Source organism: Lutjanus erythropterus, chromosome 14, assembly GCF_056507025.1.
Source record: "Lutjanus erythropterus isolate fLutEry1 chromosome 14, fLutEry1.hap2, whole genome shotgun sequence".
NCBI lineage: Eukaryota > Metazoa > Chordata > Actinopteri > Lutjaniformes > Lutjanidae > Lutjanus > Lutjanus erythropterus.
Genome location: NC_139330.1, coordinates 37,885,034 through 37,912,880, shown reverse-complemented (window position 1 = coordinate 37,912,880; position 27,847 = coordinate 37,885,034). Strand labels below are relative to the sequence as shown.

At 39.5% G+C, this 27,847-nt stretch overlaps 1 long non-coding RNA gene across 1 annotated transcript; it reads left to right on the top strand.

The window, feature by feature from the left end:
• The first annotated feature begins 1,001 nt into the window (after positions 1-1,001).
• On the top strand, positions 1,002-9,084 carry LOC146315951 (uncharacterized). Its single transcript, XR_014771824.1, has 3 exons — positions 1,002-1,054; positions 6,436-6,490; positions 8,509-9,084. It is a non-coding gene; the product is annotated as an uncharacterized LOC146315951 (long non-coding RNA).
• The last annotated feature ends 18,763 nt before the right edge of the window (positions 9,085-27,847 follow it).

Genomic DNA, 27,847 nt, shown 5'->3' with positions numbered 1-27,847 from the left:
GTTGTCTTGTTGTAGTGTAGTGCTGTGTGCTTGCCAGGGAGGAGTAAACAAAATCAAATTCAAATATCACCACTAGCACAGTAACATTACCATTTTTTAAACAAATGTAGACTACAGTTTATGTAGTGTGGGAGAGAAGGTCGGCCGTTTGGCGTTGTTGTGGGTGTGGCGGAGCTTCGGTACCGGGACCACGGTGTTCCGACCCGCACAGGGAAGTTAGTTTCAGCCGGTTCACACCGGACGCCGAAGCGTGCAAAGCGGCTCGCCCTCAAAAATCGCGCGCTAGCCGCAGCCTTCCAGTTCACACCAGATGCTCATTTCTCTGCGCCGGTTGACAAGGCCTCTGCCCCTCAGCTGTGTATGTGTAGCCTGTGTCGGTGTGTGTGTGTGTGTGTCTGTCGGTGTAGGCTATGTGTACCCTGAACGTATATAGGTCATCTATATACACCTAAGGTGTGTCGGTGTGTGTGTGGGTACCCTTTGTGTATATATGTGTGTCGATGTGTGTGTGTTTTCATCTCTGTCGCGTTCTGTTTAGATAAATAAACACAAATAGGCAACAAACGCACACGGAGAGGGCTATGGTATTTGTCAATCTCTGTGTTTTATTTTGAAAATTGATTTAATTTAGAAAATTGACTGGATTCTCTCGTTGTTTCATGTGTGACTTCCTGCCAAGATTGACGCGATCGCTCGCGGCTCGCGCCCAAAACAGACCATACGCCGAAACGATCGCTGCAGAGCGCGAGCGATCCCGGCGCCACTGATGTGAACTACACCTAAGGATCCACACAGATTTAATTTATTTTGACAATGTAACGAGAGTCGGGGTCCTTATCTCTGTATTTTCTAAAGGATTTCTCCTTTGCCACTGAATTTAAAGCTCAATATAGGAATACAGTTAACAAGAGTGATATTATAACAACCTGGTGTGTTGATTTATGTGTCTATATTTTGAAATTGTTGCCTTAATTGTGTGTTTTTTCACTGTCCTCCATTCAGGCTGAAGCAGATGGTCAACTGTCCACACTTACTCCGCTCTCAGCAATTAAAGGTATTTACCTAATGCTTCATACAATACAATAATCATTCAATATTTGTATTAGTTCCATGGGTTTGGGTAACAGAAATACATTAATGTTACTACAGTGGGATTATGATAAAACCAATTCCATTGTTAAACGGATCAAGTTAATTTATTCCAATTTTGGACTGTTTAAAATAAATCATTGTACATGGCAGTTTGTGACTGTTCATCGCACACTTCGACTTGACTGTTAAAAAATAATTAATTGTACATCTTTATTTATGACTGTTTAAAAAAATAATTCAAAGCACATTTTTGGTTTGTGACTAAAAAATTCATTGTATATTTCAATTTCACTATTTAAAAAATCTTTCATTTCATTTAAAAATAATTTATTGCACATTTTAGTTTGTCAATGTTAAAATGATTCATTGCAGATTTTTAATTTGTGTTTAAAACAATTAATTGTACATTTTAATTTGTGACTATTTAGGAAAAAAATGAAACTTTTTTTTTTAAAATAAGTGCTTAATGCTGAAATTATCATGTCTTTTCAGGTCAACCAGAGCAGTGCTCCCTAATGCAGTGGACTTGTAAGTACTGCACATTTTTTGCTGAAAAGAGAGGCTACTTGCTTAAGCATTACCGCTTAAAACATGGATTTCACACTCGGACATCCCCACTCCCATGCCTTCATAAGGAATGCCTCTGCACATTTAAATCTTTTAATGCACTCAAAGTACACCTTTCAACATGGCACACTCAAAAGGATGCAGGCAAAAGTGGAGAAACTGCATTTCACTGTCAGTTGTGCGACTTTGTGGAGCCTTGCACAGAAGCAGACTTCTTTACCCATTTGCGAAGACATCTTAAGCTGAGGCAAATGGTTGCCTGCCCATATCAGGACTGTAACTTTCAGAGTAGTGTTTATTCTACCTTTACTGCACACAAAAGCAAAGAGCATCAGATGCACAACAAGACACCATTAAAACAGGAAATTGTTTCAAAAAATGTAGTTGAAGAACTTCCAAAAAATACGAGTGTTCAGCTAGAGGAGAGTGACCCTGAAGTTGATGATATTGACTGTGAAGTTGCTGAGCAAAATGAAGATGTGGAGGACTTAGAGAATCAGTTGGAACGCAATGTAGCTGCTCTTTTCCTGAAAATGTCATCAATTCTTAACATCTCTGAAACTGCCCTGCAAGAGGTCATAGATCAGATCAACCAAATTTATTTGTTATCACAGCCATTGCTACATTCTTCTACTCGAAAAATTCTACATACGCATTGTGCAAATGTTGATGATGCTTTAGTGAATGAGATAGCTCAAGTGGTCATTGAGAATAATGTATTCCTCAAATTCACTTCTGATGAGGGATCGTTGTCAACTGCTAACAGGCGAAAATCATACATTTCAAGGGAATTCTCTTTGGTTATGCCAGTTGAATTTGTCCTAGAAAACAAGCAGAATGTTGTGTATGTCCCCATACTAAAAATGCTGCAAACATTACTGAGCAATAGAGAAATTCTGGAAAAGACCATGTCACATGAGGCAACTTTGTCAGAGAAATACCAATCTTACAGAGATGGTGCCCGCTTCAAAGACAGTGCTTTCTTGAATGAGGAAGAATTCAGGATCGCTCTCCGACTGTATATTGATGATTTTGAGGTGGCTAACCCCTTGAGAACCTCCAGAAAAAAGCACAAACAAACTGCCATCTACTGGACACTTGGCAATTTACACCCTAAATATCGCTCGTCTCTTCATTCCATTCAGCTTGCTCTGCTTTGCAAGGCCAATGACATCAAAGACCAGGGTTATGCCAAAATTCTTCACCCTCTTATTCAGGACCTTGTTTTTCTTGAGCAACAAGGCATATATGTTGAACAGTTGGGAGCCACTGTTAAGGGCACAGTGTTATTTGTTGCAGCAGACAATCTGGCTGCCCACTCTTTGGGAGGGTTCTTTGAAAGCTTCAGAGTTACCCAAGTTTGTCGATTCTGTATGGCCAAGCGGGAGGAAATGCAGGACAAAGAAGTACGGACAGGCTTATTTCAACAAAGAACAAAAGAAAACCATGACAAACATGTGCAAGAGGTGTCACAGGATCCAAGGCTCAACAATACGGTGTGAAAGGAAGCTGTCCACTTACTGAAAGCTTGCAACATTTTCATGTCGTTGATGGTTACCTTCCAGACATTCTACATGATCTTCTGGAGGGTATTGTTCCAGTAGAGTTGGCTCTGTGCTTAAAGGCACTGATATCGAAGGGAACTATCTCCCTTGAGGCCCTGAATGATGCTATTAAACAGTTCCCATACACATTTGCAGACAGAGCAAATCAACCCCAACTCATTCCAAAGACCTTCTCCTCAAAGTCAACAATTGGAGGAAATGGTCACGAAAATTGGACTCTTCTCCGACTTCTACCATTATAAAATGGTCAACACATTCCAGACGGTGATGAAACCTGGGAGGTTTTAATAACCTTAAAAGATGTGGTGGAATTGGCAATGTCCACAAGCTTTACAGAAGAGTCTTTGTGCTTTCTTGATAGCAAAATCTCTGACAATAGACACTTGTTTCAGAAGGTTTTCCCGGGTGAAAAGCTACGACCAAAGGACCACTACGTTGAGCATTACCCTCAGCTCATTCAAACCTTTGGTCCTCTATCTGATGTGTGGACAATGCGTTTTGAGGGGAAACACAAGTTCTTCAAGAAAGTTGTGCATCACTCTCACAACTTTAAAAACATTCCCCTGACTTTAGCAAACAGACATCAGAAAATGATGGCCTTCCATCTAGCTGCCACAACTTTTTTTAAGCCATCTACTGAAATTCACAAAGTGAAGTCTGTGATGGTTTCCTCATTTCCAGAAAATGTGCAGAACTGGCTCAATCAAAGAAACAACCAGCTGAACACAGTCTTTGTAGCTTCCTCTGTCATCATTGATGGCATCAAGTACAGTTCTGACATGGTCATTTCTGTTGGATCTTGCGCAGGGCTCCCAGAGTTCAGACAAATCTCAAAGATTGTTGTTATAAACACAGATGTAGCATTTGTCTGCAGACTGATGACCTCATGGTATGATGAGCATCTTAGATTGTATGACCTCTGCAGCAGCCATTTGCCCATCTTCTCAGTCACCCAGTTGTCAGATTTGAATGATGTGTTTCCTCTGTCACTTTACAGAGTTCATGGCAAACAGCTTGTTACACTCAAACGGTACATTTGGGAGGAGGTGACATCGAGATGGACCAAAGATTGATGCTCCGAGTTGTCATTGATGAAGATGATATAAGGAAGCTGACCCTAAATGATAGACCGGATTCCATTGAAGAACTAAAAACACAGCTGCGGGATAAGCTGTCACTGCAGTATGACTTCAAACTCCAATATGAAGATCCAGATTTCAGTAATGCGCTATGCAATTTGACTGAAGTAACAGATTTGCCTGCAAGAGCTACGCTGAAAGTAATTCCTCTTGTGACTCTCGAGTTGACCGCCCTGTTTTCACCCACCGAAGAATCAGACTGCAGCACAGTAGACACTGAGATCTTGTCCCCTGCTGAATTGTCACCTTCGCTTAGAAAACAGTGGCCAGAGTTCTTCGACATACCCAATTTCTCAGTGGATGTAGAGTACAGGCTGAGACAGGCAGACCTTTCATTCATGAAAGACCGTCTCCCAATTACTCCATCACAAGACATGAAACATGACATACTTGAGAAGCTCGCCAAAACAATGTACAGTTTCAAGGCGTACCCGAACGATGACGACTTCAGCAGTGTCGCAAAATCACTGATAAGTAAGCACCCCAGTCTCACTGAACCTGGTCCCCAGCCAGGGTGGTATGGCTGGAAAAATAGCATAAAATTCAAGATGGCAAACTATCGTACAAAGCTACGAAAAGCAGGATGTGATGATGTAATGATAAATGGGGGTAAAAGAAGTAAACTTAATCCAGATGGAGAATCATCCAGCAAGAATGTCAAGCGACCAAAAAGAGGTGAAGCCAATTATTTGCTTAATTTACCTGACGGACATGATGAAAGAAGCCTTGAAAATGCCAGGAAGATTGTCATCGAGGAAATGAAGAAAAAAAAACCCAATGCCACTCTAGTCTCGCAAATGATGGACCAAACATTCCCACTGTGCAGAAGGGAGATAGTGACACAGGAGCCTGCTGTGCAGAGCACGGTTGAACGTTGGCCAGCACTTTTCACTGAGAGACAGGTAAGCTACTTGTTCGTTTTGGCCTGCCTTCCCCCATTAAGTTTCCAGCAGATTAAATGTCAGTCAGAACATATCAATGCTGTGAGGTGGAATATTAAAACACATCATCCTCAAAAAATTACTCTTGTACTATATACAAATCAGTAAAATGTTTTCAATGTCAGTATGTGTACTAATGTTATTTGTTTAATAATATAAGTAGTAATGTATTATTCACCATAGTTTCATATGTTAAGCTCTTTAATTTTCTACAGTATTAATTGAATGACAGTCAGTTTAATGTTGCTATCCCTCTCCCTCCTTCCACTCTCCATTTTTTCAGGTCTTTGCTGAGTTTAATCGCGTCGCCAGTAGGAACCTTGAAGGAGACCTTTATGAAGCCCTAGACCAACACACCCCACGCTTCATCGAGCTTTTCAAGTCCAAAAAAGGAACTACAGGACAAAAACTGACAGACTTGATCCAGCACATCAACTGCCTGGTAAGGATTTTGTAATTTACACTCCAGTAATAACGGGTGGTGGCAATGCACCTGAGGCCTGTTTCACATACCATTCACACTGCCTTCCTCTCTGCTGTGTTGCTGCATGCTGCTGTGGAGAGCAAGCGAGACAGATGTACCCTTGGTGACCGTACCAGTGATGTGTACCCATAAATACACTAACTAAATCACTTCAACAATTAAATCATGTTTTTTAAAATCCTTTCACAACACCGATACCAGTTGTTGTGGACTACTCATCTCAACATGTTTTTGTTCAATTTCAACAGGTTTTTATGTGTCTCTCAGTCTGTCATTCTTCGTAACAAGAAATCCAACAGTATGGTAGTTTGCACATTTCAAGTGAGTGCTCAATGAAATGCATGCACAAGGGCATTTTATTTTAAATTTAATTGAAATGTTGAGTTTGTATAAAAACAAAGAAAATGTTTACATGGAAATTGGGATGTGTAAAATTAGGTATTTAAATGTTACCAATTATACTAATAAAACTTAAAGCCCTGTCTCTATTATGAGGCTATGAACTATTAGAGAAAATATAGAAAAGTATATCAACACATACCCCCCACCCCACCCCTCAAAATGCTATGAAGTTCTTAACTTGTATCTATTCTCTCTCTGTATTTTTAGTCGCCAGATGTGACGGCACTTCGCTCTGTTGTCCTCAGAGGCCCTCCTATTGTGCTTGGTGATGACTCCAGTGAGGTCTACAAGACTTGCTTTGTAAGTAACATATTGAAAGAAGAAAGAAACATATTGATCTCAAGTTACTGACAAATCATATTTGATACGTTTGATAGTGTTGTCAAATATTTAAAATTACTGCTGTCAAAATTATCGCGTTAGCGGGCGATAATTAATTTTTAGAATTAGTGCCGTTAAAAATTTTCACGAATTTGACGCATGCGCAGAATGACCCGCCTCATACATCCCATAATACCACTCAGAAGTGCAGTGACGCGCAGTGAGCAGAGCGGATGCATGCGTGCGGTGAATGTAAACATGGAGGAAGAGCAGGTTGGCCCTCTGGATGGGGAATTTCAGTTTAAAAAGAATACAGATGGAACAATAAATAAGCAGATAGTACGACAATGTAAACAGGTTTGTCTGTTTAGGCAACTGACTCAGTGCAAAGAAACACAAGTATATGAGGAGGGAGATGAGCTGCAGCTTCACCTGAAACCAGGTAAAAATAAAAATAAGACTGACCCACAGCAGAGAGAGGGAGAGGGAGAGAGATAAAAAAAAACTTTTTATGATCATGAATCATAATATTAATGTACACTTATGTGGTGCGCGATTTTTTTTTTTTTTACTCCAAGTCTGATTTGTGTACTTTTAAATACTTAATTGCTGCATTATTGTAAGTCATGATGAAGAGGACAGACTCTGTCTTGTCAGTGTGCAGTTTAACCTTTTCCTAAAATACTGCTGGTTCTGTGGTGTTACATTTTAAATCTGAAGCCTGCAGTGCACCATAGAAGCTACAGTTGACTTTTCTGTTGAAGTTCTCAGTGCGTTTTGGCCTTAATGTTAAATTGAGCAGGTCAATATGTTCATCTGTACCTGATGGACTGATGGGTTTGTAATATTATTATATGAGCAGACTTTTATGCCAAATGCAGTGCCATTGAGGGGTTGCATGATTAAAGTGTGCGATATCTTGTGTGCAGACAAAAAGCAAGCATTTTCAAATGTAACCCCCACCTGGATATGTGAGTTGAAATATTCTGAGCTGAAATATTCTCGTTTTCCTTTGTTATTGTTGAAGAAAAAAAAAATATTTTAAATCTTATTTATTTTATTGAGGAAAAAGTTGTTGCAGTCTGGCTGTTCAAATTCATATTTCTGAATTAAACATAATCAGTTTTAGACAGTTTAATAAATGTTAATCTTGTTTGGCCCGCGACTTAGACTGTGTTTTAAACTTTGGCCCCTTCTGTGATTGAGTTTGACACCCCTGGGCTAGAGGATGAGTAGAGAAGAGGGCCACATTCAAATGTACACACACACACACACACACACACACACACACACACACACACACACACACACACACACACACACACACACACACACACACACAGAGAGAGAGACACAGCAGAAGAAACATTTGATTTATATGGTGAAGCTCAAAGCAGGTAGATTTAGCCTGATGTTCTGGTTTTGAATTTTTAATTAGAAAAAAAAAAGAGTGGCCCTGTTGTGCTAGTTTGAAGAGGGGGAAAATACTGTCCTGTTACTGAAAGAAAGAAAGAAAAAGTCTTGTTGATTTTGAAGAGAAAAAAAGAATACTGTCTAAGAAATAAATAATGTTCTTGAACAATATTAATGCCATTCAGTGTGGATTTATGGTTGTAATGAACAAATACAGTATGTTGCTGTACAGTATATATCCGCCTTGTGTCATTTCTTTCCATTCTAACAATAATTTACAGAAAAATATGACATATTTTGGGGATAATTTGAATTGTGATTAATTACTATTAATTAATTTTTAAACTGTAATTAACTCGATTAAAATTTTTAATCGTTTGACAGCCCTATTTAAAATACACTTATTTTCAGTTGATCAGAATCAGGTGGATTCTAATCTCACTCATAAATGATCAGAATCCCTAAATTAGTACATAATGTAATTAAATTAAGGATGTGAATTCCCCAATCTCACACTTCCAGTCTACAGAATTTCCCAAAAGAAGACCAGATTCAAAAGGTAGTTGTGTGTGCTTCTTTTGCAGGATACAGCGAAGGAAGAAGCACTTGCCTCAGTGACAGTTGGGGTGCTGACCGTGGTCAACGAAGATGCTCAGCAGCAGGGTCTAAATGCAGTGCACCTCCAGCCCATTTCCACTGCCATCATACTTGAGGGAAGTACTGTCATGGACAATGTTAGAGACTTTCCCCAGGCAGTCTGCCTCATGTTTGGACTTATGTATGCTCTTCACTTAGATTACCCAAAATGCATGGCGAACACACTCAAGATTCATTCAAGCAGTCATGCTTGGATTGGGAAGCAAAACACTCCCTCCAAAACTGCTTAGTTTGAAAAACAAACTACTGGGGTAGGCAAGTTGATACAGTGCAAAAACTTTTTCCCCTCTTCAAAATAGAGTCCCAGATGTCCCAGCATTACCTGTATAAAAGAAAATTGACTTAAATTTACCCAAACCCATTTGGTGTGAGCAACTTAACAAAAAGATTATATTTCATTCTCAATAGGAGACACGGAAATATCAGCAATATTAGTATGTCCACACTGCACAGGCATCTCGCTTCACTTACAGCTCCTGCAAGATAATAATCCCAATAATTTAAAATGCACCAATATTATTGTTTTAGTAATATCAATAGTTTCCTGTGTCTCATACCAAGAAAGAATTGTAACCTTTTTTTAAATAAATGTATGTGCTTTTGTACAAGTAATGCCAACACATCCAGGACTCTTATTTTGAAGAGAGGAAGAACAGGAAATATTTGTTGTTAATGTGCATTCGTCATGTTTCAGGTTGTTACTTTGGTCTTCAAAAAGTATAGGCACCCAAGATAACCCTAAGCTACAGAACTAAAAATGATTAGTTCAGAAAGATTCTCTGAAAGGGTTTAGTTCTTAATAAGAATATTCTCTCTTGCAATTATTTCAGGAACATAATTTTTTTATATGTTGTGCATTTTTGTCGAGAGGCTATTTCTTTGATATTTTTCTTGTCTAAAACTGGAACATATTCCCAGGTAGTTCGATTGTTTGAGCTAATGTTTATTCAAAAAATGTAGTGGAGACTCAAAACTGACTTGTTCGGCTGAGAAGTTGTCGTTTTCGATTATACTGCCTCGTATGTTGACATCTGTTGGCTGTTGCAGCAAGGCACACCTGGATTGAATAGTTTGATGAATAAAAATTCATAAAAGAATGTTAAGTAGGTTTGTAATCAAACTATTGATTGTTCACTTTTATACTGAGCATTAACAAAACACTCTTCAGCCTGTCAAGAGCCAATGTCTTCTGTTAAATGCATTGTTGAGCATTTTAAAATAAATTTTAATTCCACTGAGTTAATCCATTAAGTGTTCTCCCTTCATTGTGTGTGTTTTTTTTTTAATGAAATTAACATGTGCTGTTGTAATTCTTTTAGGTCAAGAAACTTTTAGCACAGAGCCAGGGATACCTTTATGAACCTGAATAAACAGATGCCGAACTTCATCAGACGGAGTTGGAACGGGCAGAGAGAGAGGAAGGACAGAGAAGTGGTCCAAGCTGAAGTTGGACCCACAGCTGTAGCCATGAGAGACAGTTGTGGGTCCAACTTCAGCTTGGATCACCTCTCTCTCTCTCTCTCTCTCTCCCTCTCTCTCAGAGAAAATAGTGCCAAGTGATTGTGAGGTCAGACTTTTTCATGGACAATGGTTTTGTGATGCCAATGTTTCACTCTTGAACGCATATTGTTTTGAGAAGCTAAACGCTTTATTTTTATGACCTCAGCCAACTAGCTGAACTAGCCTCGTCAACACCAAAACCAGGCCCATGTGTTTACTTTTTACACTAATCCTTCCCTCGCTCCTTGAGTTGAACCTGAGTACAGTGGCCAAGTGTGGCTCTCACAAAGTTAGATTACATTAAGTTGACCTGAATATGATGGATGAGCAACACTAAAGCGAATTAAGCTATCACTTGAGTACTGGAAGCTCACAATAAATAAGTTACTGTAATCTAATTCATTCAAGTTAATTTGAGTACTCCATACTAAAAATAAACAAGTTACTATAATCCAATTTGAGTACTGCAAACTCAAAATAAGCAAGTTACTATAATCCAATTACTTAGAATAATTTGAGTACTGCAAACTCAAAATAAGCAAGTTACTATAATCCAATTATTTAGGATAATTTGAGTACTGCAAACTCAAAATAAGCAAGTTACTATAATCCAGTTATTTAGAATAATTTGAGAACTGCAAACTCTAAATAAACAAGTTACTATAATCCACTTATTTAGGTTAATTTAAGTACTGCACAGTCATAATAATTAAGTAAATCCAATGTAATTTATCTAAGTCAACATAAATTACTTTTTGTGAGGCAGCAAGTTTGCATATTTCTTTTAAGTAAAGTTTTGTTTAAGTAAGGAAATTTCTCTCTCTTTCTTTAATCGGATGCGTTAATATTATTAAGATGCTAGTACTCCCCAAATTTATTTCTCTCTTTCAACATGTCCCGATTTTTCTTACATCTTCGTTCTTTAAAATATGCCCTTCATTTGGGCTAACGAAGGTGGCCAGGGCTTTCTTGTCTTCCAACATTATTACTGGGCCTGCAATGCCAGATCATGGGTTTTCTCATCATTCTGCTGCTAGACAGGAGAGCAGTACCTGTCTCAGATGGCCTGAGATTGAGTCTTGTAATGCAGTCTTACTCACTGGAGCCTCTTTAATGGCCTTCTTATTTCCGAAGCCAAATCCAATTATCAAATGGCTAAAGGATTACTTTATTTTGCGTAACTCATTTAAGATCCTAAAACAAATCAAAGGTGTGCTGAGCCTCCCAGATTTGTCCATCTATGCTTCTATATGTCAGAACCCCTTTTAAGCCAGGCCAGATGGATGTTGTTTTTTCACACTGGTCAGATAAGGGACTGTCCACTATTAAGGATCTCTATATTAACAACTATCTTGCTTCTTTTGCGTAACTTCAGGTGAAATTTAATCTGCCTCCTGGTCACTTCTTTCGCTATTTGCAAATTAGAAATTTTGTCAGACAGTCACTCCCTCACTTTGATATGATCCCCAAATAACACATTTTTTATGAGCTTACAACTAAAACCCCTACCTCCAAACATTTAATTTCACAATTTGTAGGTCTTTTCTCATCGGCAACCTCCTCTCTCCACATTAAAGAGGCATGGATTAAGGACACTGTTGTAGACATTTCAAACAAGTTATGGGCAAAAGGGCTGGGCAGGATTAAAGCATGTTCTATCAATGTTAGACTTCAACTCATTCAGTTTAAAGTCATTCATTCTGTCTCTTCTACTTGTGATAAGTGTAAGTCAGGTGATGGTACTCTAGGCCATCTTTTCTGGTCTTGTCCAAAACTCACATCTTTCTGGTATGACTATATAGTAGACAAGATGAGGTTTTGCTCTTGAGGAGAGGAATATTATATTAGGAAGTGTTGAGTATAGAGAAAAAGATGCTTTTTTTTTTTATTAATCTAATATTACTACTGTGTAAATTCCATATTCATGAATGTAAACTTACAAACCTGTCTTGTTTTTATTTCTGCCAGCAAAAAATAAAAACTGCTCTCTTTACCCATTTTTCTTTTTTGGTTTAAACCACAAAAAAAAAAAAAAAAAAAAAGCACTCACTTAAAGGCATACTCCCTCTTGTGGCATGGTTTGGCAACAACTCAGGGTTTCATGTGTGTAATGTCTGAGTATACCTATGCATTACTGGTAGAAAATTAATTATTGATTTTTCAGGGAGTAAAGCAATACGTTTTTGAGTTAACGGGATATTACAACCTTAAAACATTAATTCTGTATTTGCTTTTGACTAAAATCCAATGAATACTATGTCCTACTGGCTTTATTTTTTAATATACGGTTACTTTCACGTTTTGCATAAATGATTTGCAGCAGCATTTCTCATCTTTCTTATAAAACCCAAACTTATTCTACACTTGAGTCTTATGAAAGTTTGGTGATGCAACGCGGTACAATGTCAATTCTGTCACTGTTTTCAGCACCGTCTGTTATGAGCAAATGAAGAGGAGACACAGGAGAGGGAGGAGGGAGGGCTTGTTTTTGTGAGTGAAAAAGCACAGAGCCACAAGTCTGACCCACAGAGACGTCATGTCACTGTGAGAACAGGTAACACAGAGCATCAGTTCCTCCTTAATTTTAATTTAGCAATTATTTATTTAAGTATCTGTCAAACCCATTTTGAGGTCCTGACCCAAGGTTGGGAACCACTGCTGTAAGGAGTACATACCAAATTCTGAAACTGAAAAGAAAAGATCTGAAACTGAAACAGAAAGATCCGAAAGTGAAAAAAAGATTTGAAACTATAAAAAATAAGATTCGAATCTGAAAAGATAAAATTTGTAACTGAAAGAAATAGGATCTCAAATATCTAAATATATGAAAGTGAAAAATAAAAATAATTTATTCAAAATAATTACCAGAGTGAATCATAATTATATTTAACCTGAAAAAAACTTTTTGAACACTTATTTTGAATACACTGATGTATTTTTCAAAATTCAAGATCAAAACAGTTTCAAATTTTATTTTTCAAGTTCAAAACATTTGGCCCCAATATAGCTCCATAGGTTTAAAGCTAAAACCCAAAAAGGGCACACTTTGAAGCATATATTCCCTCCTGTAGTATTGAGGAGCAACATTCTTCTCTTCATAAGCTCGATTCTCCTGGCTCTTATTTTGATAGAACTAATTTAACTTCCAGGTCAGATGTTTGCCTTTCAACGGTTTTCAAGTCAACAAGTAAGAAATAAGATAACACCAGTATGATTTACAATAATTATTTGGATTTGTTTTTGTTTTTATTTCTGCCAGTAAAAATAGAAAATTAGCTCCCTTTACCAATTTTTCTTTGTTGGCTTAAAAGCACTAACTTGAGGGTATACTACCTCTTGTGGCAGAAATAGGCAACAATTTGGGGTTTCATCTGTACATTGTGTGAGCATACCTATGAATTACTGGTTAAAAATTACATATTTATTTTTCAAGGAGGAATCTGGTATCCAATGACTGTTCAGTTATCTCTGTGCAAGCAGCTACAGTCTGAGAGGCTACACTTGACATTTAGGCTAAAAACATGGTGTAAATGGCGTCTTTTTGGGTCAAATTTTAATGTCGCGACTTACGGACACTTGGATTACACCACATGAGCAGTATGAGACATTTTGTGGGGGGTTTTGTGTGTATTCTTTTAACATTTTAAAATTGGTCACTTCAATTGTACTGGATTTGGCTGCAACACTGTTTTCCACAGAAACCCCGGGAGTGTTTTGTGAACTGGAGATCTTCACTCAGTGAATTTTCATTTTTGGGGGAACTACTGCTTTAGGACATTACAACCTTCAAATATTAATTTTGTATTTGCCTTTAACCAATATCCAATGAATATTTATTATATTTATATATATATATATATATATATAAATATATTTTTTTTTCATAAAGTTACTTTAACTTCTGTGTCAAGTCTTCCCGTCAGTCATATCACAATGGAAAACAATACATGTATGTTTTAGCAAACAGGACATTGCAACCTTCAAACATTAATTCTGTGTTTGCCTTCAACTACAGTGAAATTACATTAAATAAACAAGATATCAATATATATAATATATATATCGCTTGTGTCAGTTAGGCAAAGCATCACTAAAGGCACAAATATTATAAGTTAAAGGCAAGATATTAGTTAAAAGCAAATACAGAAATAGTATTTGAAGGTTGTGTTGTCCCATTTACTCAGGGACTTATTGTTTTATGTTCAGATGTAACAGAGATAGCTAAACAGTCACTGGGCACCAGTTTCCTCTCTGAAAAATAAATGTGTAATTTTTAGCCAGCAATTCATAGGTATACTCACACATTGTACAGATGAAACCCTGAGTTATTGCCTGTTTTTGCCACAAGAGGGAGTATACCCTCAAGTTAGTGCTTTGAACCAGAAAACAAAAATGGGTAAAGAGAGCTAATTTTCTTTTTTTTTTTTGCCAGCAGACATAAAAACAAGAGTAAAAATCTAAATAATGATACTAAAAAAAGGGATCAGTTTCAGTGTAATTTTATTTCTTACTTGTTGACTTGAAAACAGCAGAAAGGCAGACAGTTGACCCGGAAGTTAAATAAGCTCTATCAAAATAAGAGCCAGGAGAATTGAACTCAGGCATAGCATATATGAAGACATGAGTTGCTGAGTTTCTTCAGTTTTCAGGACACATTATAAGAGACAAAATACTATTTTTTGAACTATGAAGGTAAACACAGAGTTAATGTTTGGAGATTACAAACACATGTATTAAAGATATTTACATTATATCGAAACAAAATACTCGCTTATGCTGGTTTATAATGGTTTATGCGTGTTGGACTAGTAGTAAGAATTTTCATATAAATTATTTCAGATTCAGATTCAGATTTAATTAGAATGTAATCTTTCAAGTAATTTAGATGTAAAAATGACCTTTTTTCAATTTTGGTTTAAAATATAGAAAGGGCACACTTAAGGGTATATTTCATAAACGTGTCATAAACGGACAACAACTCTTTGTCTTCGTATGTGCTTAATTTATGTGCTATGAGTTATATTTTCCTGGCTCAGACAAATAGACAGTATATAGAATGTTGCATATATATAAGTTCTTGCTGCTCACACAAATTAAACAGGATTTTGAGCGGTGCTCCCTACTAAATCTTTCTGTAGCTGCCAGAATCAATGCAATTAAAATGAATGTTTTCCCGCACTTTTTATACTTATTCCAATGTATTCCGATATTTCTTCCTCTTTCATTTTTCCATAAAGTGGACAGTCTTATTCTCGGTTTTGTTTGGAATAAGAAGTCTCCAAGGTTACGTCGACAAGTTTTACAGAGGCCCAAAGCTCAGGGCGGAATGGTGTTACCAAACTTTCTGTACTATTATTAGGCAACAAACATAAGAAATTTGAACTATTGGGTCAAATATGGGGATATTGAGGGCCCTCCGTCATGGTTGATTTTGGAGTCAAATTCTTTTCACCCGGTATCATTGAAACCCTTCCTGTACTCACCCTTGTATTCTTCTATTTCTTGTTATACTGACTGTTATACTATGATGGTGTCCTCCAGTATTAAAATATGGATTCAATTTAGACATCATCTTGGCCTGCAAACACTTTATACTGGGGCTCCACTACAAATATATATATTATACATACATACATACATCCATACATCCATACATCCATCTTCCAAACATGCAACAGAGCTGTGATAAGGGGATGAAACAACAATACATTCCTCCATGACTGTTAGACAGAAGGCTGTACTCAGTACCTTGCTCACACCGAGAGAGGTATCAGGAGCACACACACAAGCATGCATAGAGCTCTGCCTCTTCACCTTCTTCTTCCCTCAAACTCTGATTATGCCATTTTCTTTGTAGTTTTACATGAAATATTGTTGTCATGTATGAATGCAAGATACAAGAAAGGATTGCTGCAGAAACATGCCAATTTAAGTTTGTCCCACAACCATTACTTAGCACTTGAATGAATAAGATAGCCCAACTAGAGAACATTACATGTCCTGTTCAAGAAAATGGCACTAACACTGAAATGTTCTGTAGTGATGGTGTAAATAGTCTCATGCTTGCACGGTTGTTTTTCTTTCCATTTAGACAGTTCCACTTGTTTCAAAGTTTAAAACTAGGGTTGCAACTAACGCTTATTTCCACTGTTGATTAATGCTGATTATATCTTCTCAATTAATCAAGTAGTTGTTTTGTCTGTGAAATGCCAGAAAATGGTGAAAAAAAAAGGGTTTTGTTTAGTGTCTCCCGAAGTGCACAATTATGGTGTCAAATGTTTTATTTTGTCCACAACCCAAAGATATTTAGTAAACTGTAATAAAGGGTTAAAGAAACCACAACAACAACTCTCACATTTGAGAAAGTGCATCAGAGAATTTTGACTTTTTTTCTCTTAAAAAATTACTCAAAGCAATTAACAGATTATCAAAATAGTTGGCAGTTTGTTGGCAATATCAAGATTCTCTTGGACTGAACTAATATATTATCTTTCCTCATGTCGTTGTGATGGCCCACTAGCAGATGTAGACATAAAATATTTTTATATTGTGGTGGATTTATTGGACCATGATGCTGTATTCGCTGTGTAAAGATTTATTTCATCACAACTTACAATTTACAATTTAATTTAGCAGACATTTTTATCTAAAGTCACGTACATCTGAGAGCTGATACAACACACAAGCAAGGATCTAGTCATGAGAGAACAACACGAATAAGTCCCATGAAGCAAAGTTCAAGTCTGACTGAGAGACTCTGACAATCGTTCCACCAGAATGGAAGAGTCTAGCAAGTGACCTTGAACTCTGTTGTGGTGGTCGAATCTGGTGTCTTTCATTTTAGATTATTAGAACATGATGTTGGTCTAAAACGTGGAAGAAAATACAATTGTATTTACCAGAAAATGTAAGTGGTTGTAAGTCACCATTTACGTTTCACTTTCAAAGAAACTGCCCATAAAAATTGTACAGATTTGATATTTGATTAGAACTTTAAAGCGGTGAAGAAATTTTCAGCAAATGCTGCTCTAGATGTGCTTTTATTTTACAGAAATGTCTACTTAAGGATTAACAGAAGTGTCCATGAACGGCCCAGGGGATATACTGTAAATCTACAGAATTTTCCATTTTAGGGTTGAAAGAAATGTCCACAAACCTAACAGAATATGTACTGATAATTTTTTGCCAGGACATCATTCATTACTCTACAGATTGTTTTCTTACAGTGTAGCTGAGTTAACTAGAATAAATTAAAAATAAGTTAAAAAATAAATCTGTAATTTTTACCCAGTAAATACATAAATAACCTGAGGCACAGCACATCTTAAGACAGAAGTTGTTGTCCCTTTATGCCACAAGAGGGAGTATATGTTTAATGAGCTCAAGGAATTACATACATCACACACCTTATGCTGTGGTGCTATAAAAGAAAGGCTGGGCAGAAATGTATAAAAACACTGCAAACTCTGGCTTTTTTGCAGAATACCAACCATGAAAAGAAAAAAAAAAATAAGAATTCTTTATTCAAGGGTCAGACAGATACAGCTACCATTTCCTGCCACCTACAAAGTTTTAGAGGAATTGATTTTTTTTTTTTCATTCGTATAGATATTCTGGGGCAGTGGTTCGCAAACAGGGGTCTGTGGCACAAGTGGAGTGGTGAAAAGTTTTTAGACTCATTAATTAAAAAAAAATATGTAAATAAATATCTAGCCTATAGTTTTATTCATAATTCAACAAATGATATATGTTTAATCTTAGCAGTGCCTTTAGCTATAATGAAATGAAACAGAATAAGCAATGCCTGAACATATCAGAAAATAGAGATAACACAATTAAAGTGACAATAAAGTCATTTCTGGTTTTGGTTTAACTTCTATTTCAATTGCTGATTTGAGGACATGGACCAAAAAGCAAGTGGATTTTTCATTGTTATTATTTTTTGTTTGGTTGGTTGGTTGTTTGTTTGACATATCGATATATAATGATATATTGTATATTTGTTTATCCTAATTATCAAAGTTAAATACAGTTTGGGAGGGATGATACATAGACCCCTCTTCAAGATCAAGATCTGGTTGCTCACCTGGTAGAACACATGCCTTATTTGCAAAGGCGGACTCCTTGCTGCAGAGGGTTTCATTCCAGCCCTTGGACATGTGCTGCATGTCATCTGTTCTCTCTCTGCCACCTGTCCTATGACATTCTTCAGTCTGCCCTGCATGTCATCTGTTCTCTCTCTGCCACCTTTCCTATCACATTCTTCAGTCTGCCCTGTTATTAAAGCCAAAAAAATCAAGCTGTAATGTTATTCAATACATAAGACATGATTTTTAATGTCTGTAATGTGGAAACTAGCTTCTAACCCCTGAGTGGAAAATGAAGTGCTTTATACCAGCTTATCTCACTGTTAGGAGATATATTTTAAATTTTGCATGTCCAGAATAGATTTGAAAAGAATCTCAAGTCAATCTATGTTCGGATTCCTCATTAGCTCAACTGTAATTACACATGTTACATATGCAAACACTGCATCCTTACTGCAGCGGCCCTGGTTTGATTCCAGTCAGAGTAGGGAGGAGGCTTAACTGTTTCTTAAGCAGAGGAGAACATGACAAAGAACTGATGAGTGACAGTGAGTTAGTAAAACGCTATGGATTGGACTGTGCGGGGATAACATTTGTGGTCGATCTCATGAGAGACATGCTCATGTAACAATAATAATGATCAACTTTTTTTTTTATGTACCACTTTTTTAATGTTACCAAGTACTTTACAAGATAAAATAAAACTAGACAAGGCTGATAAATCTTCCTTAACAACAATAACAATAACACTATGATGCCAGAAATTAAAGTGATCATAACAGGGAGACTTTGGTCTGTTACAACTTTCCATCAGCAGAGTGATCACACAATTACAGTGCTTTCACAGTCTTACATGGTGATACAGTTGATTTCATTTCCACTGGATGCCCACATCTGCCAGGCTCACAAAATGGCATTCATGGACACAGGAAGTACAATTAGGCTTACAAAGTATTCAGTTCTTAAAGGATAACTTCAGTATTTTTCAGCCTGGGTCTAATTTCCCCATGTGTATGTGTGTGTATGATTGATGGGGACAACTCATTTTGAAATTGGTCCAGTATTGAGGGATGCAGATGCAGCCAGCAGTCACGAAACAAGTTACAACAGTATATATGGGGGTAAATGCCTCCTGTAAAAGTTCATGCATTGAAAGTGCTTTTTTTCCACCACAGACCAGCTCAGATCACCAGTGTAAACTCTGTTAACAGCATGCAAAGCACATCTCTTAACCTTCACTTGCTCCAGGCTGTGTGTGACAAAATCTCATGGGATCTTAGTGTGTTGCCAGAAGAAAACAAAGGAACCATGACTGAGAGCCGGTCAGAGTGGAGTTGGTTGTCCCTGAGTGCAGTTGAGAGTTTCACTATATCGATTAAAAAAAAAAAAAAAAAAAAAAAAAAAAGATGCTGAAGTTGTGGCTAATTGTGCTACAAATTGATGCTAACATTCCTGTCCAGACACTGCATCTTGCAGACCATCGGGTCTGCAGTGCCCCAAGATCACTACTGCCAGCCCAAGAAGAGAATACATCCGATTTTAACTCATATGCTACAAGTGTTTAAAGCGGCAGAAAAATTCCTCAAAGCTAAAAGTGTTTGGTGTAAATCATCCCCACTATGGAATAATGGTGACCTTTTATCTAGGGGGATGTTGAGAATTTATTTTGAGGGAACATATTATTTGTAAGGATTAATAAGTTAAAATATAAGTTACTGTTAATATTCATAAGCAGTTAGAATGTAGTTTAATAAGGGACTGCATTTTTTCAGTTCATTTGATTTAGACTTAGATGTAATGGACTTCAGTACCCAGGATGCTCTAGGAAAAAGTGTGGACGCGACGTGATGACATCATTGTTGTTGTTGCTAGGCAGCCATGGTGTGCCTCTCGTGTAGCGCACGCTAAATGTATGTTTCCTTTTTTTTTATTCACTAAAGAACGTCTAATTTGAATCAAGAGTCTCGCTTCGTCATTTTTTAGTAATAAGTTGAATCTGCAACATTTTTTGGTGAAACCCGGGAAGCAGGAGACTATGGCTGACGAAGATAGAGACCACGAGGAGCAACTGGACAGTGGGGAACACCGTACTGAAAGGTTAAAAAGAAAGCGTTGGACAATACGGAGTTCCACCACGAGACTGCTGAATCAGATTGATGTTGAATTATCAAAGGAAGACCTGGAAGAGCCGTGTTGTCAGCAAAGGAGGACAGCTTGCATGAGTTTGACCGCGTAGTGGAGGAAAACACTTCGCTGGAAGACGTGGAGGCAGAGGTCGAACTCGGGGAGGAATACAGAGACCGCATCATCGGCATGAAGACGCGGGCTCACCGAGTGATCAGAGCACATGAGACTGTGAGCAATGACAACCCCCGGCCCGCTCGGCTAAGTGATGCTAGCACAAACGCCGCCGGCTCACAGCACAGCAACCCGACTGTGAGACTGCTGAAACTGATGATCAAGAAATTCAATGGAGATGTAAGTTTATGGCAGGAGTTTTGGAACCAGTTTGAGACTGCTATTCATAGCAATGATGCCCTTTGCAAAAGAGAGAAGTTTACCTACCTGAAAACCTACCTCACTGGAACAGCTGCAAGGGCAGTAGCAGGATTCACACTGACAGACAGTAACTATGATGCTGCAGTTGATATACTCCAAAGCAGATTTGGAAGGAAGGATCTCATTGTAAACGCACACATGTCAAAGCTACTGAATCTCACTCCTGTGAAGAAAGCATCTGATGTCAGTGCATTGAGGCAGTTATATGATGACTGTGAAATTCAGATCAGAAGCCTAGAGTCGCTGGGAGTGGTATCAGACACCTATGGAGGTATGTTATGCCCAATACTGCTCCAGATGATGCCAGAGGAAATGGCTCTTGAGTACAGCCGTCAGAGGGGGGATGATAATGAGTGGAAGGTGCCTAATGTGCTCAAGTTCCTGCAGAAGGAGGTTCAGAGCCAAGAGAGAGCGTTGCAGATGATGAGATCATATAACCAGAGAGGGAACCATTCTACTAACAAAACATGCAGCCAATCATACTCAGCCAGTGACATGAAACTAAAGAAACCAAGCATGACATCCACAGCTGCACTACACACTGCCAGCCAGAAGACACAAAACTGCCTGTTCTGTGATAGTACTGAACACAAATCTGAAAACTGTCCAGACCACCAGGTGTCAGCACGTAAAGAAAGGCTAAAGAAGCTTGGCAGGTGCTATGTGTGTTTGGCACCCAAACACATCGCAAGGTTCTGCAGGTTAAAGGGCATGTCATGTGCCACATGTGGAGGCAGACATCATGCAGCCATTTGTGAGAAAAATGAGGCACCCCCACCTGCTGTTTCTGCCAACATGGACACTGTTATTTCTTCTGTAATTCCCCAAGCAGAAAAGGGCAAGCCTGATAATGAGAACACTGTGTTGCTGCAAACCGTCAAGGCATGGGTTGTAGGGCCCACAAGCAGGAAGATGGTCCGCTGCTTGCTAGATGGAGGCAGCCAGGGGAGTTTTGTGCATGAGAATGTGGTGAAGGCACTGCAGCTACCTGTCGTCAAACAAGGAACAATCACCTTTCACACATTTGGCTCCTCTGCTCCAACGACGGTGAAGCGCAATATAGTGAAGCTCAGCTTGGAGAATGTCTGGGATAAACAGCAGAGCATTGAAATAGAAGCAGTTGTGACCCCTAAAGTGTGTACAGCATTGATGAAAGTCCCTGGTGAACATATTCAGAGGGAGATGAAAAGGAGGGGTCTCCAACTCGCAGACTTCACTGGAGATGACAAACCTGAACTTTCTGTGCTAATTGGCTCAGACTACTACTGGCAGATAGTATCCGGCCGAGTAGAAAGACTGACAGAGAGCCTGGTGGCACTAGAAAGCACCTTCGGATGGGCAGTACAGGGCCCAGTAGCAGTGTCCAGCATGACAGAGACAACATGTATGCACCTTCAGCTCAGTGAGAATGTGCAGCTTGACAAACAGCTGCATGCATTCTGGGAGCTTGAGTCTCTGGGCATCACAAGTGAGAAGTCTGAGAGCCCAGAGGATGCAGAAGCATTGCAGCTGTTTGAGGAAACCTCCATATTCAAGGATGGGCGTTACCAAGTGGAGATGCCATGGCGACAGAACCATCCTCCACTTCGAGACAATTATCGCATTGCAAAAAGGAGGCTGGAGAGCTTGAAAGGGAAACTAAGGAAGGATGTCACGCTCTACAGCAGATACAATGAAGTAGTGGAGGACTACTTAAAACAAGGAATGGCTGAGGATGTGCCAATGGAGCATACATCACCACCAAGCAGTGAGACATATTACTTACCTCATCACGCTGTACTGAGGGAGGACAAAGTGACAACAAAACTGCGGGTTGTGTTTGATGCTTCATCCCACGAAGATGGAAGTCCCTACCTAAATGATTGTCTCTTAACAGGTCCTAACCTGAATCCAGATCTGTTGAGTGTTTTGATCAAGTTCAGACTACATGAAATTGCATACATGGCAGACATCAAGAAAGCATTTCTGCAGATCTCACTCTCACAAAGAGACCGGGATGCTGTAAGATTTCTGTGGTTCACAGGCCCACCCACAGAGGACAAGGATGAGAAGCTGCGCATACTCAGAATGACAAGAGTGGTGTTTGGAGCTTCATCAAGCCCATTCCTACTGGCAGCTACCATAAGGAAGCATTTGAGACAATATGAGTTAGAACACCCACAAGTGGTGGAAATCATTAGCTCCTCCTTGTATGTGGATGACTTTATTTCAAGTGCAAGTGAGGTGACAGAGGCCCATGCAGTGACAACTACAGCTAAGAACATTATGTCTGCCGCAGGCATGGAGTTATGTAAATGGATGACAAACTCTCCTGAGCTCAAAGAAAAATGGCAGGAAAGCTTGATGGATTGCACTGCACAACCAGAAACATGCGGGTCAGTGCTGAAGGTTTTGGGCTTGGTGTGGAGACCAGTCACTGATGATTTTGTGTTCGACCTCAGCAGGCTGCTTGATATTCTGAAAGAAAGACAGAATACAAAACGAAGTGTTCTGCAGTCGTCTGCTCGCATTTTTGACCCTCTGGGATTCTTGACCCCCTTCACCATCAGAATAAAGTGCTTGTTCCAGGAGATGTGGGAGAGAGGGCTCAAGTGGGACGAGGAATTGCCACCCGATTTGACAAAAAAGTGGCAACAGTGGTGTTCAGAGCTCCCTCAATTGCACCAGCTGTCAATCCCACGGTGGTACAAAACACACATGCATCAGAATGGTCATGATTTAAAACTACATGTATTCTGTGACTCAAGTGAAAGGGCTTACAGTGCAGTTGCTTATCTGCAGGGAGAAACAAAGGATGGAGAAGTGACCATAAGCTTGGTTGCATCCAAGTCCAGAGTGGCTCCACTCAAAAGGATGACACTGCCACGTCTGGAGCTGATAGGAGCTGTAATAGCGGCCAGGCTGGGGAGCACCCTCATGAAAGCACTGCAACTAGACAAGACACAGCTCAGACTATGGACAGACTCAATGATAGTGCTACACTGGATTCACAGTTCTGCTCACAAGTGGAAACAGTTTGTCGCAAACAGAGTGACGGACATCCAGTCTTTAACTGACCCACAGTCATGGTCCCACTGCAAAGGGAAAATGAACCCAGCTGACCTTCCCACCAGAGGCCTAACAGTGCAGGAGCTAAAGCAGAGCGTATTGTGGTGGAATGGACCTTGTGTTCTGATGTCACCTGATCAGTTGGAAAGCAATCAGGACGATGTTCAAGAAGATGAGGCAAACTCTGAACTCAGATCAAAATACCAGATTGCTGTACAGGTTGTTAATCAAGACACAGATTTCTTAAAACCTGTGTTATGTCTAGAGAAGTACAGTAAACTAAAAACAGTGCTCAGAGTGACGGCCTGGGTGAAGAGGTTTATTACCAACACCCGCTCAAGCACAAAATTAAGGGGTGAACTGACAGCAGAAGAGCTGAATGAAGCAGGGAAGCATTGGATAAAGGTGATTCAGATCCAACGTTTCAGCTCAGAAATTGATCTGCTGAAGGCAGGAAAATGCCCCGACACTGACTCCAGAATAAGAGAGCTAAAACCATTTCTGGATGAAGATGAGTTGCTCAGTGTGGGAGGAAGGCTCCAGCATTCTGACCTTTCTTACAGAGAAAAGCACCCATGGATTCTGCCCAACGACCACAGATATACAGAAATGTTGGTGCAGTATCAACATGAGAACATAATGCATGCAGGGGTACGAGACACTTTAGTGCGAACTAGAGAGAAATATTGGATTTTGAGGGCACGGCAGGTAGTCAAGAGAGTTGTGTCAAGATGTGTACATACATAGCACTGTTCACTTGTGCTGTAACCAGAGCAGTGCACTTAGAGCTGGTCTCAGATCTATCCACTGAGAATTTTCTGCTAGCTCAGATAGCTAAGATTCATCTCAAGAAGAGGATTATGCAAGGTGATCTACTCAGATAACGCCAAGACTTTCAAGAGAGCTGATCAGGATTTGAAGGAGCTCTGGAAAGGCATCAAAGACCCTCAGCTACAGGAGTTCTTCTCAGAGAAGGGCATCACCTGGCGGTTCATCGCTGAAAGAGCAGCCTGGTGGGGCGGATTCTGGGAAAGGCTTGTAAGGTCAGTCAAAATTATTCTCAGAAAGGTGCTTGGCAGAGCTAAACTCAACTTTGAAGAAATGTGTACCATTCTAACTGAAGCTGAGGCCATAATAAACTCAAGGCCACTTACTTACGTGCACAATGATGTGGATGAGCCACAGCCACTGTCACCTGCACACTTCCTGGTGGGTCAGAGACTGACCTCCCTGCCCCCTAAGCCATTTCCAGCTGACATTAACCATCCAACAGGAAGCAAGGAGGAGATGACACGTAGGTGGCGATACAGACAGAGACTTATGACCAACTTCTGGAACAGATGGCGGAGAGAATATCTGCTGGATTTGAAGTCAGCACAACGCTGTGACACCCCACAGCCTTCTCTGCTGAAGGTGGGGGATGTTGCGCTCATCGGAGAGGATAACACACCAAGGCAGAGCTGGAGGCTAGGAAGAATTGAGGAACTGTTTCCAGGTCGTGATGGCCTCGTGAGGTCATGTGCAGTTCGCACAAGTTCAGGGACTGTTCTGCGGAGACCTATCCAGCTGTTGTATCCTTTGGAAATTTAGATAAACTATAGTTTATCGGGGGGGAGGATGTTGAGAATTTATTTTGAGGGAATATATTATTTGTAAGGATTAATAAATTAAAATATAAGTTACTGTTAATATTCATAAACAGTTAGAATGTAGTTTAATAAGGGACTGCATTTTTTCAGTTCATTTGATTTAGACTTAGATGCAATGGACTTCAGTACCCAGGATGCTCTAGGAAAAAGTGTGGACGCGACGTGATGACATCATTGTTGTTGTTGCTAGGCAGCCATGCTGTGCCTCTCGTGTAGCGCACGCTAAATGTATGTTTCCTTTTTTTTTTTATTCACTAAAGAACGTCTAATTTGAATCAAGAGTCTCGCTTCGTCATTTTTTAGTAATAAGTTGAATCTGCAACAGGGGAAACCTTTTACTAACAAAGCCTGGGAAGATAAAGGTATTACAACAAGATATTAATGGGGCAAGCACAATCCTTAAGTTCCATACAATATTGACAAACATTCTCTTTTAGGGTCAGTTTGTTAAGCCTATAAAGTTCAGTGGGAATCAGCCTTACAAGAACATCCTATTTTAAGTTGGATACAGTGTGCTCCAGATGAATAGTGGCTTATATATATGACAAATTAAACTTGCTTGGCTTGGGGGAGAGACATAGCTGAGGTGGAACAAGAACTGAAATGGGTTGTAATTTGGAATAACGTTGCTGATGCCTCCTAAAACCCAAACCATCAGTATATATACATTTGAAATTTTGTCGTAGAGCATACCTTAAAGGGGACCTATTATATTCATTTTCGGGCCTTTGTATTTGATTTCTGGACTCCTATAGAGCAGCTACACACGATCGCCCGCACAGAAAGCTTTGTAGATCTTCAGGACGCTGTGCCTCTCGCTGCATCTCTTCCTTGTATTTTCTACGTCCCGCGAAAACGGTCTGTGTAATTTACTCCACCCCCCCGGCCCTGCTCTATGTACTCCTCCCGCCGAGCCCACTCCATTGTGATTGGTCGCACTCCCGAGGACTTCCGAAGGGCTGGCGAGCGCTGCCGAGCCCGGCTACTGGCTAATCCAGCTTCGTACTGGCCCATGTTGACAAAACAGTCCCCTGTGACGTACCGTAGACAGACAAACACGGAGGTATTTTTCTTTTGCTGGCCGGGAAAAAGCAACTCTATCCACTTCTGCCTGGTGCTTGCCTCTTTAGGAAAGCTAAACAAAGGTAACTTTCCCTCACACCCGAACAAACATTTTCTGGGAGCCATTGCTCAACGTGCTAACACTGTGAAATCGTTGTAGACAGCAGAGCAGCGCACAGCGATGTAACTTCTGAAGCAGAGCGGGGGAGCGGGCAGGCCTAGAGCATATGCCTGGGTATGACCATATAAGTAAGTCTGGCACGCATTAACATCAATGTTACTACACCGTTAAAAAAGACAGTAAAACACAGCATGCAGAGCCATCCAAAACAGCTTGCAGGGCTCACTTCCAAATGCATGAACCTCATTATTTGACGCTTTGGAATCGTTTAACACGAGTATCCGACATTGTGACAACATTTATAGGTCAAAAAAGAGGAAAAGCATAATAGTTCCCCTTTAAACCGAGAATTAGGCATCAAATAGGACTAGCCCCTGACCCATACTGTTCTTTCTGTTCTCACAGAACTGTTGGCTCCTTTATTCATGTTGTATGAAAATGTCCAGGGATTCTAGATTTCTGGGCAAAAGTTGTTAATACCCTGGCAGGACTAATTGGGGTGGTATTACCAATGCTGTACATCCTGCTGTACATCTTCTAAATGACGATTCCTGTCTCTTATTTCTCTTTTTCTAATTCTAACAACATCTTGAGATTTAATTTAGTCTTTCTCCTGCCGTCATCATTACTGAGTTTTGTTGGAATGAAAGAGGGAGTGCTTGCTAGGGCTTGTTACAGAGTGCCTGGATGACGCATTTCTGCTTTTGCATCAATCCCAGTTAAGAGTGGGTACTGTACTTGGTTTCCTTCTGTGAGGAACACAGCATGGGGCCAGTCGCATTTTAGAAAAGAAGAAACAACAACAGCTGACTTCAAAGTAATGACAACCTTTCTAGAAATGTGGTACAATCATACAAGAGTACAATATTTGTTTCCAGAAAAACAAATACTCAAGTAAAGTACAGTACTCAAGTAAATGTACTTTCTTGCTGTCCACCCCTGCATATTTGGAGTGGATGATTTTGTACTGTAAATACTTACAGTGTGCAAGATTTATGCAGGCTCTGCTAGTGTCTCTAAAGACTGGAACGGTTTGTAGACTGCTCAGCAGTGCAGTCAAGAGTACAATTATTGAAAAGTCATTCATCGGTAGATGTGTTCTGAACATGTGCCTCCTTGAACCTGCTGTAAGTGCCAGTGGGGGACAGGTACTTGCTTCTGATAGCAGTGATGATCCAGCTTGGCAGCACTCTTCTGTTACCACAAACAAGACGTTCTCCTCTGACAGCCCACTCCAGCA